The 14,909-nt window shown below is 38.9% G+C and overlaps 1 protein-coding gene across 3 annotated transcripts in view; it reads right to left on the reverse strand.

Moving 5' to 3' along the window:
* SRFBP1 (serum response factor binding protein 1) overlaps positions 1-14,909 on the reverse strand; it is a 76,627-nt gene that overhangs the window by 4,631 nt on the left and 57,087 nt on the right. The gene's annotated exons all lie outside the window — the stretch shown is intronic.

The raw sequence follows: 14,909 nt of genomic DNA on the forward strand, positions 1-14,909 counted from the left end.
CTAATGGTACTGCAACGGATAAATCTTTAAACTGTTGCTACGTGTGATTTGAGTTACATGCTAGAGGAGGTACTACAGCAGAAGCCACCTGAGCCAACAGATAATGAGCCCTGTAATGAACTGGCCATGTGCCGTGCGACCCAACCTGAGCTGGTTTTGGTGCCCAACAACTCAAGACAACACAATGCCTCTCCTGTCCTGAGAGACCACCACAACAGATCAAGCTCAACAGATGTCCTGGCTCTGCCCTGGGATGTAGATAACTTTCTCCATAGCAGCCATGATGGTGCTGTGCTTTGAATCTGTGACTAAGAGATTTTTGAATTGGTAACACACCAATGTCTTAGTTATTGCTGAGCAGTGCTTGCACAGCATCAAGGTCTTCTCTGTTTCTCACTCTGCCCTCCCTACAAGCAGGCAGGGGGTGGGCAAGAGGCTGGGAAGGAAACATAGCTGGGACAGCTGATCCAAATTGACCAAAAGGATATTCCCTTCCATATCAAGTCGTGCTCAGCAATAAAAGCTCAAGTAAAGGAAAAGGAAGGGGGGCTGTGTGTGTGTGTGGTTAACATTTGTCTTTTAAAGTAATCGGTACATGAAATGAAATCTTGCCTTCCAGGATGTGGCTGAACATCGGCCTGTCAATGGGAAGTTGTGAATAAATTCCTTATTCTCCTTCGGTTGCACACACAGCTTTTCTTCACTTATTGAACTGTCTTTATCTCAAGCCACAAATTTTTCTCACTTTTGCTCTTCTGATGCTATCCCCATCCTGTAGGGGTAGGGTGAGTGAGCTGGGTGCTTAGTTGCTGGCTGGGGTCAAACCGTGACGCAAACACTACCTAATACATCAGCAATGCATGTTTAAAATATCTGATTTGCTTGACATAAAAGTGCTCAGTGAGGAATCTTCCTCATTCATATGTACATTTTCTTCCAGCAGAACTATGCCACTTAGTATAAACAGTTATGTATTCAATCCATAAAGATAGACGGACACTTCATGCCAACTGCTAGTGCAGAAGAGTTACTTACAGTGCTTTGGCATGAAGGAAATAGAGCAGAAGACACTACAGCTACAACAGAGCCAATTGTTCTAGAAGCAGAAACATTTAATTCGTTCACAAAATGTAATTCTTGTTCCTCAAACAATGCAAAGCAAATCCCATTCGTATTTCTTTTGCCATAGTTCTAGAGCTTACAAAATATACTCTAGGTATGTCTGCTTATATTTCATGTTTGAGGTGTACAGCATCTGGGAATTCTAGAACTTTCCTTTCTCCTCATGTCTCTGCTATTACAACTTTACTTCTTCAGGTCAAGAAAAACTGGAAAAATGTTTTCTCTGTAGTCTGTCTACGGAAGTATGAACACTGGCCAGAGGAGATGGGTCAAAAGATGGGTCCACTTCCAAAGGCCACAGACTGGCTTGCTTTCAGGCTAGCCTAGCTCTGAGAACTTGAAATCTGAATTTTGATCTCCATGTGACAGTGCTGCATGCTGCCACCGGATTCCTGGGACAGTAAGCTCACATTTCTGAAGATCAAATGCTATTTTCTTTGGAGATTTTTCTACAGCTGGAAAATCTATTTCTGAACTTAATTAATACACTTTTTCCCTCAGTTACTTCCTGTGGGTTTTGAAAGAATATACCATGAAGTTCAGAAAGCGGCAGCAGCTTCTGTGCAACATCTGGTGTCCTTTAATTCAAATATTTATAGAAAGGGTTTAAGCATATACATGCCAATCCGTATGGAATAACCACATTTTTTCCTTATAGCAAAATACTTCTCAAACACTACTCACACTGATAGATAGTAGCCAACAAACATAGAATATGACATTCACATTCTTTAAAATCTCTCATTTTTCTGTTTTTTTGGCACATCCAATGCTCGATTTATTTTTCCTCAAGTGTTTTCCAGTATATAAAACCCTGGCAGAAAGTAAAACTTACCAGAAAAATGTCAACTCTATTTACAGCAAGAACACCCTTTCCCCCTCCTCCTGCCCTCTGTATGTTTAATTATGCAGATACTGAAATTGTACACATTTATTCTCACATGTTCTTGCTACTTCTTGTATTATTACATACTGCTCATTTTTTCATGCAAGAATGTCCTAATACTCTCCATAGGAACATTCTCTCTCATTCCATGTGCAACTGAGGTGCTGCAGAATGAACAAAAGAACTGAGTACTGTATGGTCACACTTTTCAGTGAGAAGTTGTAAGCTACATACAGAACCACCTGAAAGTCACGTCTCCTCAAACTTTTTATCTTGGTAAGTAATGCATTATTTCTGTATATAGAGTTATAGATGTCTATCTATCATCACTGACATGTTTCACTAAATTCCATGTGGACATTTAACTGCATTAACTGCACTGATCTCTATGTTTTCAGATGTCTTAAAATGAGAAGAAACCCAAACTGCAGAAACAAGCATTCTTCAGCCTGAATGGTAGATGTGCACACAGATGTGCACAAACCTCAAAACATAACTTGTCAGTTACAGCATAATAAAGCAGCAGTTGTATAACTCACACATGTGCAAGCACACATGCATGCCCCACATAAGGAAGACAAACTTTGTACAATGTGGGAATGATTGGAAAGAGAATGGACATTACAAGCTTGCTAAGATAAAAACAGATTCACAATGCAAGTTTTGAGATGTGATGAAACTGGGATCAGAAGAAGTATGGAATGGCTCTGAGAGCTGGCAGCCCTGGGTAAAAAAAAAAATCAGGCAAAAGTTGTGCAGGTAGTACCTGCTTCATGTAATGCAGATGATAAAGCAGAGAAGACATTGAACGTCTCAGGGCCTTGCGACAGATGTGATTGCAGGAGCTGAAAGGGATACCTCGTTAGCCTGCTTGAGACAGTAGAGTTTCAGTAAGAATTGAAGGGCAGAAATTTGGGATTAACTCAGGAACATGAAATGAAGACTTCTGACCATATTCTTACTGAATGTTGAAGCCTACTTCTGTTTGTACCCTCTCTGCTATAATGATAATCAATAATAGGAAAGAAAGAGGTCATGCTTCCATTCTTCAATTGCCTTTTGTATGGAAGGGGATTACCGTGCTACAAGTCTCAGCAGAAACAAGGCTGCTACCAGAAAAATATACCACTACAAAGACTACTATTAAAATTTCAGCTGGGACAAAGGACAGTGCTATCAAACTGGTAATGCTTGGTCACTGCATCTGTCACTTCAGATTATCTCTCAGTTATTTAAAATAACGGCATTCAAATGGAGACAGTCAGGAACCCCACTTACAAGTATACAGTACGTGGCAAAAGCTATGACACAAAAAAGTAACCCTGAAGATTGTCATACTCGTTTCTAAACAAACTGGAAGTGTAAGTTAATGTCGAGTGTAACAGCGTAATTTTAAGTAAAAAAAATGGCAAAGATAATGCTAAACCAGGTAAGCATAAAAAAAAAAAATTAAAAAATTTCCAATTCTGGGCCAAAACAAGATGTCATTGCGATACCCTTTGTAGCAGCTTAGGAGGGGAGCTGTCTCTTTAAAAAAAAAAAAAAACCAAGCCAGAAAACCTGTTAATTCACACGTTCTTCCCAGAGCTCTAACTAGTTACAGCTGTCATTCATAAAAGCAGATGTAGTTAATGTGGAGTCACAGGGTGGCTAAAGGTGCCAGATCATGGCTGGTACGTAGCCAAGTCCATCCCATGACCTCATACTGCTTTGGAATACGACCCTTGAGAAAAGTCACTTTCTGACTGTGAAATGCTGTTAGTTCTCCCTCTTCCTTCATGTCTGCGAGACATACAGTATGTGATTCGTGGCCACCAGACATGGTGCAGATTTCAGTATGAGAGGCAGTCGGTTATTGATACCACTCGTGGCAGCACTGCTGTCTCTCAGTTCCTGACAGCAAGAGGTTGTTTGTTGACTGTAGTGCACTGACCACAGCTGGACATAAGGTGGGCACCAAAGCTGCACTATCGCTCTCGTTTCTCAGCTGAATAGAGGCATTCACACTCTTCTGCTGCTTCAGTGCGGGGTCCCTCCCATGGGAGACACTCCTCCACAAGCTTCTCCAGTGTGAGTCCTTTCAACAGGATGCACTTCTTCAGTAACTGCTCCAGCATGGGCCTTCCACGGGGTTGCAAGTCATGTCAGCAAGCCTGCTCCAGCATAGGCTCCTCTCTCCAGGGGTCCACAGGTCCTATTACATGCCTGCTCCAGCACAGGCTTTCCATGCTGTCACAGCCTCCTTTGGGCACCCACCTGCTCTGTCATGGAGTCCTCCGCAGGCTGTAGGTGGATATCTGCTCCACCATTAACGTCCATGGGCTGCAGGGGCTGGCTTGCCTCACCATGGTCTTCATCATGGGTTGCAGGAGAAACTCTGCTCCAGCACCTGGAGCACCTCTGTCTCCTTCTTCACTGACCTTGGTGTCTGCAGAGTTGTTTTTCTTACACATTCTCATTCCTCTCTCCAGCTGTAATTGTGCTTTTTTTTTTTTTTTTTTCTCCCTTCTTAAATATGTTCTCACAGAGGTGCTACCACTGACCCTAAAGGGCTCATCCTTGGCCAGCCACAGGTCCGACTTGAAGACAGCTGTCATTGGCTCTAGTGGACAAAGGGGAAAGCTTCTAGCAGCTTCTCACAGAAACCACCCTGTAGCCTCCCCTGGCTATCAAAACCTGGCCATGCAAACCCAATGCACTCGCCTTCATAATAGGAGGATGGATCAACTAGGGAATGCAGTAAACAGGTCTCTGTTGGATTTGGCAAGAGTTTAAAAGACAGTGGTTCTCCCAAGTACAGAAATAACACAGAACAATTCCACAGTATTCAAAGGAGAGAAACATCAGCACTAAATGTTTCAGACTCTGCACTGGAAATGGATAGCCAAAATCTGTCAGATTTCTAATCAGTTTGTACTCAAGCTTTCCTAATTTTCCATGTAACATTAAAGTGATGGTACAAGTGTTACAAAAAAGCAGCTATACAACCTTAACAGCAAGACAGGTGAAAACTAGTTCCGTATGGATGTCAGGAAATCATGGAGGTCCCAATAGATTATTTTTTTATTGGACTGTATATAATTTTTAAAATAGACTCATGAAAAATTTCCAATTGATGCTAAAATGTATGTCCTAACAGATCTAAAGCCTTTGCAAAAAAAAAAAACCTCAGCGGGATTATGCCTTGTTATAGAACAACAGAAGGAAAACTGAACAATTTCTTACAGAACATTAACATACACAAGTAAACCTGAGGCCCCCTTGGCTTCTTGTTAATTATTTTTTTCAATGCTTGCCACCGTTCATATTGGTTTACATTGTTTTCTGTTACGGTAATTCAATCATGAAAATATTTGGATATTTACTTTATTTATCTTGCAAGCATTACAGAAGTTGAAGACCCATGGCAGCAGGGGTATGCTGGACAATCTTTTCACTCATCTGCAGAATTGCACACAACGAGAGCTGAAGGCCTGGAGAATCTAGCTGACCTTACATTGATAGCAGTAGCACTGACTGCCAACTCATCACTGACTTTGGCAGACTCTTGAAACCAGCATAAGGAAGAAGCATGAGATTCTTCTAAACACTATCAAGATGCTTACACTGCCCTAATTTCATTTGTAGGTCTGGACCAAAGCTATTCTTTTCCCCTAACTTGTTCACTTAGATTTACTTTCACTCCTACATGCAGTTCACCTTATCTTTCATCAAAAAGAAGTAAAATGTACAGGCTTGTCTCTACCATTGTCTCCTCTTCTTTTAAAATAAGAGTTTCAAAATAGGCCCTAAATTCAAGCAAAAATAGATTTCTTCCTATCAGCTGCTGCATGCATGATAAAATATACATACTATCCAAGCATTTGAAAAAGTCTGAAGGCCCTTTAAGAAGTCCAGCACTTTACAAGTGTAACAAGACCATATTTACTTGGAGTGTAAAACAATCAATAGAGTTTGTCTGGATGAACCTCTCAAAACTATCTTAGCCAGTCACACAAGTGTGTGGTAAATACTTGTTTTTCAGAGTGGGAAATGGTCAAAGAGAAATGGAGTGTTTCATCCCAAACAGAGATCTACAACAGAGCTTGGCACAAACTCCAGACCTGTCCAAGTACAAATTACGTATTTAACATTGTACTATTTTTTTCCTTCTTCTCTTTAGGCATAAAATAATTCCTATTATTGTTTCAATGAGGAAAAATATTTTTTTGCTCTGGCAAAAAAATCTTGAATAAAGCAGGCCTGGATTCTTAATTAGTTCCTAACACACAATAAGGTCAACTCTACGTGTAAACTGAAAATATGGGATTGTGGGAATACTGAATGATGCTAATTCTTCTTCACTTCCTCCAGAGCTAGTAAGAATATGTGTCTATAATTCTCTCAGTTTGACATCCCACACAAAAAAAACGCACACAGTTTTGAAGAAAAAAACCCATTAACATCTTAAGGTTATGAAAGAGGATGTAAAGCAAGCACCGTGCATTTCATATATTTAGACATTCAAACAGGCACTGTATCACCATAAAATATATGAGTCTTGCCAAACCGAATAAAAAAATTTGGCACACAGCACAGCAAAATAGATGCCATTAAAAAGAAAAAAACCAAACCCCTCCACAAAAAACCCAACCCAATCCAAATCACGCAAAAGACAATCATATTGAGAAAGTAAAATGGAAAGCAAAATATGATGAAATAGAAGCCCTGAAGCAAAAAATGTACTTCAGGGACAACAGAAACAAAATGCGTCTCAGATTAACAGGCAGTAGCTTTGAATAATACGAGAAAGGTCTTTGCCACAAAACTCACATAAACTTCTTCAGAGAATATAATGAAATTTGGAGGAAAGGTCATATATAAACTAGTCTGACAACCACTATATATCAGATCTGAAACCACAACTGACTTTTGCAGAAAAGTTAAGTTGAGAGATCATTTGCTCCTAAGTGGCTATCTAGAATGAGGGTCTGGAGACTCAAAATAGGCAGTTGTTTATTAACTCTGAACAGTGAATTACAGTGGCCAATCTCAAAATGGAAGTCAAAACAATCACTATCTGGGAAAACAAAATCTTAAAAATTGGTTACCTACACTTATTTGTTATGGAAAAGAGAGCAGAAACATGAAGTAGACCAAGAATACTCAGGCAGTTCTGCAAGCTGAGCAGGAAACAGAATTGTCTGAGATCACTACGACCTGAATGCATTTGAGCTCCCAAGATCCAGCTGTGCATCACAGGCATGTCCAAAGACTGAGTAGAAGCAGATGGTAGCAAATAAATTGGTGAGATACAGAGATGAGCACCACATTACTAAAACTATTTAATGAAACTAAGAAGTCCATGGGATTCTGCCTTGGACAAACCTGAGAAGTTTCAGAATTAAGATATCCAGCAGCTTCCTTAGGAAGTCGATTTGGTGACAAAACTCTGTACCAAACTTTCAGGGATGTAATCATGAGACATCCTTACTATATTTTGCTGCAAAATACATGTTCAAGCCTCAAATTATCACTTGTCAGATGCAGCCCGATGCAGTATCATATGTATAAGCACATATAAAAGACAGTTTATAACAGAGGAAGTAGATGTAGCTCCGATCTTCAAATTCAAAACAGATGCAAAACATCAAAACTAGCTAATATTTGAAAAACAAACTTCAATTCAATCACGTATATTTCAGATAATTTATCATGTAAGGTGAATAATTTATCCCTGCCAACAAACCCTGTCTTCCTCAGACCTTCACATTTACAAGCATTACCACCAGGGAATGCACCTATATGTAATTAGAGAGTATTGTCAGGTCAATGTCTTCAGATACAAACTCAGAGGAGAGATGTATTTACGTTCACAGCACCGCTGAAGGAACTAAATATGAGAGCCAGGGATTTGGAGGCACAGATGACTTAAGGCTTCACAAACGCTGCATACACTAACCAGGGGTAGGCCATGTTCTAATATGCTATTCAAAACAAGACAGAATTTCTTGGCATATCACACTGCAATTTTCCTGCACAATTGAAAACACATTTCTTTTAATCTATATGTTTTTCAGCCACTTTCTGAAAAGGACAATGGAAATACAATTTCTGTTCACTGAAAAACTATTAAAATATTTGAGATAAACATACCACTTCTTTGGCACCAAAATGTAGATTTTCCATCATTAAGTCTATTGAGGGAGTATATGCATTTGAAACTTAGTCTAATGATAAACACATGTCAGATTTATATGGAACCCCTGATATTACTTGAGCCTATCAGCAGATGATGGATGTAAAATAAATGGAAATCCTGGATGTGGGCAGTTCACAAGATGGCACAGACAACTATCACCTTTATGCTTAGAGGCTCTCAGGCATCTTCTAGAGCATTGCATTATTATTACTGACCTCTGGCATACAGCATTTTCCTGACGTGCAGTCACTCAACCATTTCAATCATCATGCAGTTATTTGTATATCAAAATCAAGAAAAATTAGACCATCGCCCTTTAAGTGAAAGTGTAACAGCATTAAACTGACTAGTTAATTTCACGTTTCCCATACTTTCTCTTACCTAGTAATCTTGCCTTAGATGAGTAATGTGTTGTAAACTTACACTCTCATTTTACCAAGCTGTAACTTTTTAATGTAGCCGCACTAGGAGCTGCATTCATTGACGTCCCAATAGATGAGACTTTTCCTTAAACAGAATTCCAGTAATTCAAGAACATCTAATTTTTCTCCTTCAGTTAAGTTTTAAAAGTTCAAGCAATAGTGCCACCAGCACTTTACATCTGATTTTCCAGTCTTAACAGACTGATGGGCTTCATATTGAGCTGAAAGAGCCCTTCTAATTCCCTTTTTAAATTTTTTTTTAGCTTTTATGTTTATAAACATCTATTTCTTAATTCTGAGTTGCAGCACTTTAAAAACTGATCTGGATAGGAAAGGGGGAAAGAAACCAGAATGGTGATACAGAATGAAACACTGATAGAGTTTCATTTATAAAAATAAAAAAAAAAAAGCAAAAGACAGCAGCAGCTGTTTTTCATTTTTAGAAATATCAGGAATGTCAGATTTTTTTTTTTTTTGTGTTTTGTAATGCAATTGAGTCACACTACAAAGTGTACATAAAGAACTTTTCCAGTTAGTAACATGTGAGTAGTTGTCAATCTTTAACATAAGTGATTACAATTGCTTATGTAAGATTAAAGACATCTTAACACTTAACGTTCAAAGCAATTCAAAGATTCTCTCTTTAGTACCCAAATGAATTAAGGGTAACAGAAAACTCTCACTATTAATATCTGTCCTACATTTGTAGCTTCTCTAAACTGATTTAACATTTTCTGTTTGCCATCATCACTCTGACTGGAGGCTGTAGCACATTGCTACTACTGAACTTTTATGACAGTTGGAACTTCTATTCAAGAGACTTAGTACTTCACTTTTCCTGTTATACATTTTTGCTGGTAGACTTAAAATACAGTGCTTCACAACACAGCGCCGCTCTCATGCACATAGAACCTACCCCATTATCCCCGGAAAGATTGTACCTTTCACTAATTAGAAGGAAGGTATCTATTGTATCTGTGATGAAGATGTATGCAGTCTAGTTTACCCCATTAATTTTTCATTGCAAGGATTGGTATGGAAGCACTCCATACCAATTGGAGTTTTTTGTAATTCCATACCAGTTGGAGTTTTAATGTAATTTACATCCTTGCTTTGTAGCTTAGTATTGGAGGTACCAATCAACTGGCACTGTAGGCAGCCTGATTTACCTTCATTATTTATCGGATCAAGCTGTTCCCTCCTTGGCCTTTAAGAGATGTCCTGAAAAGTAGCCACATGTCCCCTGATGGTCTCATCTTTGTGAATTAGATGTTCCTTCATCAATATAATCTTCTGTTTGCTTTTAGTTTAGTATTCCTTTACAATTTTCAGTGTCAGCAGCCTGGCACAATTTTGATTGCTATGCATCTCATCTTTCCTGTCCAGATTCCTCTTGCTCCAAAGGTTACCCAAACACCTAAATCTTTCCCTTTTCTATACCCTACTTTCATCCACCCATTAAGATTCTGGACCTCTGCCTGCCTCCTAGGTATTGCATGCAAGTCTGAACAATACTTTGGAGAAGGATACCAAGGAGATTCTGGACATCAGTAACTTGGCCTTGTTTATTTAAAAAAAAAAAAAAAAAAAAAAAAAACCAAACCATCCAGAGTGGAACCCTCCCCCCCCCCCCCCCCCCCCCACCCCTGCATTTCCTTCAAGGAAAGCATAGAAACAAGACTACTCTAACATTTCATTTTCCTCTACTGTTCCTGTGACAGCTCATATCCAGTACGATACTTATACACATCACTTAAATACTCACAAAAGACAAGCAACTCTCAACTTCCCTTCCTATTTTAAATGACTGCCGTGACATAAATCTTTCTGGATCTGAAAAATACATCCAGGTGCATGTGATACACCATGTATCACAACATCACTACCACAGGCATACCTGAGCTTAAAAACACTGCTCTTCCCTGTTCTCCTTTTTGTCTGTTTATCCGCTTGCAGGTGTGTTGCTGTGTCTGAATTACTAGATGATCCAGGCCAAATATCACTCACAAAAATATGAATTGACTCCCTCTGAGCTTTACAGACAACAACATGCCTGCCCACATTCTGGTCTGACACACCAAATAAACTAAATGAGCATATTAAAATAAAAAAGCAATCACACCACTTTTGAGATTGAGCCTTGTCCAAGGACAGGAATACACTTTAATAATCTTGAACAATCAGTTCAGCTAGGCAACAAAATTAAGCAATAGAGCTTCATAGGAATGCAAATGAGCGGTAGAAAGATCCCTGGACTAGTAATTTAATATTTGACAGGAGACAGCCTTTTGTGTCAGAGATAAATGTAGCATCTCTGTGAAAAACTGCCAAAGTTACTAGCTGTTTATTTCAATACTGAACTTTAAAAAGATTCTTTCCAGAATGGACAAAATCCAAGCTGTAATTAAACTGAGATCACTGCAATTGCTACTCTGCTGTTGAAGATGATGGTAACTGGTCTAGTCTATCTCTTTGCAGTCAAATGGTGACCTTACTGAGGCACGTGTGTGGGAGCCTAGCATGAATGCCCCTAGCAAAGGGGCTGATTGATGGAGAAGAGACCTACAAATTGGCCCAGATAAAGTACTGGGAAGAGCGTGGAAGGGAAAGTAATAGCTAACCAAAGGTGAGAGGGCAGCAGACAGAACATAACATAGACAGGAGCCTGAAGTCTCCCATTGGAAGCACAGGAAGGGATTGATACTGGCTAGGATAGCTGACAGATGGGCAATTGGGTGGAGAAGTAGGTGGGAGAAGAGTGGAGAAAGATTTGTCAAAAATTGACAAGCTTAATTTTATACTGACATAAAACTTCAGTTGCAGCCATAGCAATGGGATTCTAGGCTCTAAGATGTAGAGTATATATGAAACACATGCTAAACAGCTTGCAGTTCAAGTGATCAAATTTGGAAGATGAGGAACCTTCAGGAAAAGAAAACAAAAAACAATCAGTCACACAGAGAAAGTATTTACGCCTGAATGTGATATTCATCACTGAATGCAAAATTCTTCACTTCATCAGTAGTCTTAGGAAGACCACAGACATTTCTGTTTAACGTTAACATCTGGTGTTTGACATGGAAAATTCTCAGAAAACAGTGGCTTCATACATTCAGCGTAACTTCCATTCAAACAGAGTCAAAATTCTCAGGACAAAAAGAATTCAACTCTGCAACACTGATTCCCAGCATCAAGTCAATTATTTTTGACTGTGTTACAGGAAATTGTGCTATTAAATCAGTGCAACACATTTCCAAGACCGTAAGATGTTGACAGATCATAGAATGGTTTGGGTTGGAAGGAACCTTAAAGATCATCCAACCCCCCTGCCACCGGCAGGGACACCTCCCACCAGACCAGGTTGCTCAAAGCTCCATCCAGCCTGGCCTTGAACACTTCCAGGGATGGGGCATCCACAACTTCAGCCTCTTCCAGTGTCTCACCACCCTCACAGTAATGAATTTCTTCCTAGTATCTAATCTAAATCTCCCCTCTTTCAGTTTGAAACCACTACCCCTCACCCTAACCCCTACACTCCCTGATAAAGCAGCCCTCCCCATCAACTATTACATATCTGGTATTTGATATGCAAATGAATACCTTTATTTCCATACTAAAATAAGAAAGGAACATAACATTTTAACAGGTAGGAAAGTAAATGGAATATTATTATTTTACTATTCTCAGCATAAACACGTTATTGGAGAATGGAAACATCTTTTACCTAACAAGGCAATGCATTCATTCTCAACCTAAAGTAAGTAAAGTTGACAACTTATTTCCAATAACTGATACTCAAAAAGAAGGGGGGGGGATGGAGGGGAGGAATGTTAACAGGGAGTTTCTTAACAGTGTGCAGGTAGGTGATTTCTAAGCGATTAAATTATCACATTTTCTTCATATAATCATGCTCTGATTGTTTATATATGATTTGTAATTTAAGAAGCGTGCAACAACCAGAATCCAGATAAGAAACGAGAATGCAGTTTTTCAGGGGTGTCTCAAAAACACCAGCCATTTTTCTCCACATTGCCAAAACCAAACCACAAAAAAGCGAAGTGCAAAGAACTAATAAGCACGTTATACAAAGCTGATGAGACTATCAGATCAATATTACAGAAAAGACTGATTCATACAGTAGTTCTCTCCCTATGGTTTATGGATTGCAAACAAAATATTTTCATAAGCAAAGAATGTTAAAAATCCAGAGAAGTAATTATCAAGTTATGTGGCTATTAAAGGCACTAACTGAAACAGAAGTTTTATATCAATAATAACATCTATCCTAATCAGAATGTTTTTGTAGTGAGTAGAATTCTTCAGGGGGGCTTGGAGGTGGGGAAAGAAGGGAGGAGGTTGTGGAAAAATCCCTCAAAACCCAAACGAAAGACAGCAACTATTCTGTGCTTGATCCAAAGCCTTTGAAGTTAATGGAAAGTCTTCAATTAAACTGCAAGAGACTTTGCATCAGCCCCCTTTTATGATGAACTAGTGCATTTCCTCAGTTTAAAATCCACAGAGAATACAGAGGTTTTGGTTTTATATATTGTCCAGTAGAAAGTACATTTTTAAAAATAAATTAAGGCAAAGACCACAAATGTACAATTAGGATTGACAGCTAAAATAGAAGCCTTTATACTTTTCAAAGTCAGAAAACACAGGTATGACTGTCCCTCCTCAGATGCAGATGTGTTTAATCAAAAATTCTACTCATTTCAGAAACTTCAACTTCCTTTCTTTCTCTGACACGCAGTTGAAAAGTACTAGCTGTATCAAGTTTAAAATTTCCTTAATAAATAAGTGTATTCATTAGAATAAACTTTATGCATTTATTGGCTCTGTAACCATGTCTTCCAACCAAAGATTACCATCTAGTGATAGTCTGTAGGGAACTTGATGCTCCAAATAATTACTTACTGTTAATTAATGCCTCAAAGTTAGTAGCCTTTCATAAACTGCCTTTCACAGACTGTTGGTGTGAAACATGTTTCAGTGCAAATCCACAACGAAGAACATATAACACTGTTATATAACATATAACACTGTGACTACCCTAGTCTTAGTCTTTTTTTGGTTTCTGATGAGAGAGGTTGTGGACTGATAAGCAGACTAATTTCAAGCCATCACCGACATAGTTTAGAAAGAAGGTGATACGAATCTGAGAAATGTTATTTTGATGTGATTTGAACACTCTTTTGAAAGGAAGAAAGATAATACATAATCTGTCCAGTAACTTCATCCTTTTTTCCCTGTCTGTCCCAGGCAGAAATACCTTTCTACATCTTTCTCATGTTCTTTTTGCCCAAGGACTTCCTTAGTCCTGCACCAGAGATCCAGTGAATTCACAGAGAGTCTGGGAGGTGAAATAGGGTCTTCTCACATGTGAGGCAATTAGTGTTAATCTGGTTCCCCAATCCCAAATTCATTTGACTGAGGTAAAGAGCTGTAGATATTAAATTCACTCACCCCTGAAAGAACCCCCAGAATTTTAACTGTAGCATAATAGCTTTTGGGTATCCATTAAAAATATCTGGACCTGAAGCTAGACAGTACTAATGTCACCCCTCCAAAACCATGTTAAGTACAGGTGTCCACATCAGGCAGCTCAGACTTTTAATGAAAATCACACTGTGCACTAGGCTGCTCACTCAAATGCTGGCACGTCTCTCTATGGCCATGCATGAGCTGCCTGAGATCCTGTTTCTAAAGCCTTTGAATTCCTTTTAAATTCCAAACAAGACAAATTTGGTTCCTGAACATGAAGCAATCCAAAATAAGCTTACCAGGCCTTACATTAGCAAAAAAAAGTGCTTCTAAGACCAAGTAATGGCTTACATTTCTGGGCTAGAAGAAGTTTCTCAACACACTTAGAAATTGGGGCAAGTTTTTCAGTAATCTTGAGACTCAGAGGGTTGTGGATGGCCTCAACAAACTTTGAAGATCAGAGTATCCTCAAAATTTGCTGTGCAGAACCCTCTTTGCAGACAAGCATCTGCATGATTCAAACATAACAGGATTGGAGTAACGGGTGAAAATACAGGACTTAGTATGAAAAGGTGATGCTCTTCAAGGACCGCAGATTAGAGCTCAATCCAAAAAGAGGAAAACTATTCTACTAAGGTTATGTGAAGACTGTATCTGGAAGCAAAAAACCAGAGGATTTATCATCTTTTTTTTAATCATCTTATTTATCATCTGCAAATATGTGTTGATAATTCTGTAAGTCAGAAGCATGTGCTCAGCTCACGCTCTGACAATAATGTATACTGGTACTCTATTCTTCACTCAAAGAAAAATA

The sequence above is a fragment of the Calidris pugnax genome, unplaced genomic scaffold, assembly GCF_001431845.1.
Source record: "Calidris pugnax isolate Ruff unplaced genomic scaffold, ASM143184v1 scaffold209, whole genome shotgun sequence".
Lineage (NCBI taxonomy): Eukaryota > Metazoa > Chordata > Aves > Charadriiformes > Scolopacidae > Calidris > Calidris pugnax.